General features: G+C 42.0%; 1 non-coding gene across 1 annotated transcript; it reads left to right on the forward strand.

The window, feature by feature from the left end:
- Window positions 1–772: 772 nt before the first annotated feature.
- trnaa-ugc lies at window positions 773–844 on the forward strand. The gene has a single exon. It is a non-coding gene; the product is annotated as a tRNA-Ala (tRNA).
- Window positions 845–3,903: the final 3,059 nt, after the last annotated feature.

Here is a 3,903-nt window from a genome sequence, read left to right on the forward strand (position 1 = left end):
AAAACATTCCAAACAAATAAAGGGGTCCTTAATTGTTTAAAGAGGAGCTGATTATTATTATGTCTGTTGCTAAATTACTTTCATACATTACCCTGTCTTCTCTGCAACATCTAATCAATTAATGCAATTACAACCTTTTTTAGCCTGTTTTTCCATTTATTTTACAATGACAACATAATAAATGAAATTACATAAAGAACTGGCGTTCCAATACATCATGTGAAATACATTTATTTATTTTTCATGAATACTTTTGTTACCACGATAAAATGGTTGTCCTCAAATGTTATGTTCCAAAATGTTACACTACAACAGCACATTTGAGTGCGTGAAAGGGCCAGGGAATTTGACCCCCATTGTGCCCCGTTGACTGCTGGAGGCAAGACAGCAGTTGGATTGTCATTATTTGATTCTGGACCGTGGGGGCAAATTGCAAATCGTTGCCCACGTCACAAATAACCGCTGCTTTACACGCCGCCATCTATGGTGCTGGATAAGTAAGACTACAGAGAGGCCGGCTGCGGGTCTATCCTAAGCAAAGCCCGCTAGCCATCTCGCGACTGAGATGCCAGCTATTGAGACTGGTGCCGAGACCGGTAACCCAGTGGATTTGCAATTGACTTGGCTGGTCACTACCATCCCTAGGCTGGTCACCAGTGCTGGCTTATCAGTCGCTAGATCGTTTCGCAGCATTAATTTGGATAAAAACAAGCTGCTGGCCTCTCAGTAGTCTTATTTTTGATATTTGTCCAGTGCCATAACCATATATGAAGGGGATGTAGCTCAGTGGTAGAGCGCATGCTTTGCATGTATGAGGCCCCGGGTTCGATCCCCGGCATCTCCATGGTCAAATATTTATTTACCTGGTGACCAAGATGGTGGCACGTGCAGAACGCAAGGCTCAGCGTCTCCAGTTTTACTGCATTTCGTTGTCCCAGTACTTGTACTCTGTGCAATCACAATAAAATTTGAATCTAATTTAATATGCAGCACTGAAAATACACACATAAAAAACAGTTCTTAGACACAGTGTATACATAACTTAATTTCTATATTTCTTTTAACAAGAAGAGTCTTTGGTAGTTTCTCCCTGGGGTACACAGAGGAGCATCGTTTCAGGTAAGGCCTATGAGGCCTGAATCCTATTGCTGTTAACCTGATAGGAGCCTCCATTTACTTCTCCACTGCGGAGGTTAGCCCGGAGGCTGAAGATGCATTTCTCCAGGTCTGTCCATGCATCTCCTACATCCCGACTGCTGCCTGGGCCTGTCATTCCAATGTATGACTCTGCCCCTCGCTCGTCGATCGATCTCACGCAGAGATTTAACAAAGGGAAAATAAAGGCGTGGGGGTCCTATGACAGAACGAGAGCTGGTAGGCAGACTCCCTAAACGTGCATTGGAATGCTGTACAACATATTCAGCAGCTGGTCCATTTCATAGGTCAGGATCATCAGTAATAATAATAATAATAATAATAATAACAATAATAATATGTCATAGTAGTAGTCATAGTATTATCATTAATGATACTTATCATTGGTAACAATAATAATAATAGTCATGATCATCATCATCAAGTAATAATAATTATCATCAATAATAATAATAATTATGATGTTCAATGACCAAAAATGCATAGTGAGAAAGAGAAAAAAAATTCTAATGAAACACGGGGGTGGTAGCAGAACTGATTGTGACGATTAGTTCTAATTGAAAGACACTGCCTAAAAAAAATTTTCTTTTTTTAGACCAGAAAAAATTGCATGCATATCCGACACGCAAAAATGGTTTTTAAAATGTATCAATTTATTTTATTTGAAAGGCTGAGCTTTCTAAAGAAAGATTATCTCAATCCACATCCTCACGAGCGTTCTTTCAGCCCCTAAAATTTTCATGCATTCATGAAAGTTTGAAAATAAATTTCATGCCTCCATTAAAGACAGGCCTGATCTCGTCTTTCCAAAATGACGACAGCAATGAAAGACAGGTGCTTTCGTCTCACTGGGGTTCTGATGTCCCCCAGGTATATCGCTATGTGAGGTAGAGCCAGCAAATAAGAAGTTAGAAAAAATGTTCCAGAGCTCCTGGGACATTTTATTCCAAGCATAGGCCCACAAGATTAACCAAACTAGTGCTCACCCCAAAAGACACAGCAGGCTGAAATTTTAAAACAGGCCTGGGGGACGCAATTGGCAACAGCTGAGCTGGCTGGTGATCAGCTTCAGGTAAGCAAGCATGCGTGTGAGACCATTGCTGTTTAAGGACTTGCACACAAAGGTGCCGTGGGAGTTTCAACAGGGCCCAAAAGAGCAGGATGGCAAACGCCCACAAGAAATGTAGAGAAATATTAATAGTAAGATTTAAATTAGAATTTTTAATGTTAATCTAAAAATTCAGCCATGCATTTGCCATTTGCGGCTGAATAGCGTCGCATCCGGTTGCTTTCCTGAACTCTGACCTTTCCATGACAATGTCCTTGACAACCATAGATGCCAGTTTCAATTTACTTTCAGTTAACTTCTGTTTATTGCATCCATGCATCCGACCTATCCATGACAATGTCCTCGACAACCATGGAGACCAGTTCCAATTTACTTTCAGTTAACTTCTATTTATTACATCCATGCATTGTAGCTAGGTAGCTGAGGCGGCTCCCAAAAAGTAAATAAAATAACCAACCATTGCAATAATCTGATGTGCTACTATAGGGAGGCACTCCATTTTAAGTAACACTTGCACTAATTTTAGCAGAAACCCCATGAAAATAGTTGGTGCAAGTGTTACTTCATAACAAACATTGCACACTCCAACCGACTCACAGAACTGAGTGCTATGGGATTGCAAAGGAAATAAAGATTACATTACAGGCATTTAGCAGATGCTCTTATCCAGAGCGACTTACATGTATCCAATTGTACAGCTGGATATATACTGGAGCAATGCAGGTTAAGTACCTTGCTCAAGGGTACAACAGCAGTGTACTGTTGGGGAATCAAACCTGCAATCTTTAGGATACAAGACCAACTTAACTTTGTCCATCCCCCCACCACCTCGCCCCGTGCCGCCTGCAATCCCGACATGCCTTGCGGAGGTGTGCCGCCACCTTATTCAAAATGAACGGAGGCGGTGTCACCGTGTAGAGTGTGGCTTCACCGGGACAGTGTGGAGAGCTCGTACACTTCAAAGATATCAGTTATCAACTAAATCACCAAATTTATTTATAAGCAGAACAAACTGTTGAATCAAACTTTATAAAGATGCACAGCTCATCTGACAACATAATGGCTTCATAAATCACACATGCCTTTATGAGAAACACTTCATTAAAAGTGTGACTGCAAAAGAATGTTTCAGTTTACTTATTTATGGAACTATTCTGAATCAGGAATGCTCAGCTCAAAAGTAGCCTGTGTATCATTGCCTACCTAGTCGGCCCTGGCACCACCTTTATTCAGTTTGTACCTGACGCTGTTGCCTGATGCATACGGAGGGATGAGGACCATTCTATGTGGCCGTTTCAGTCATGAACGTCTCTCATCAACGTTTATCTGACGATTAACCTGACAATTCCTCGTCACGCTCAGCACTGATTTCATGATTGTCCTCATTTTCAGACACTTCCTCCTGTACTTCACTGTCCAGAGCAATGATTATTTTTAGAGCCTACTGTGCAGTCGTTCTTCGGTCCAAATTGCTACTTTTCTCAGTCTCTGATAGTGAGCAAATGTTCCTGCTGAGTGTAATCTTGGTCGGGCCCCCCATGCAGGGAACATTTTATATTGTTCTCCTCTTCCCTACTGAGTGCATGAGAACTTTTCCCACAGGAAATATAAGTTGTGTGGTTATGCTGGGGGTAGGGGCGGGCCGGGGCGGGGGGCGGTGTGCGGGGGGCGGGGGGCGG

Source organism: Anguilla anguilla, chromosome 12, assembly GCF_013347855.1.
Source record: "Anguilla anguilla isolate fAngAng1 chromosome 12, fAngAng1.pri, whole genome shotgun sequence".
Classification (NCBI taxonomy): Eukaryota; Metazoa; Chordata; class Actinopteri; order Anguilliformes; family Anguillidae; genus Anguilla; species Anguilla anguilla.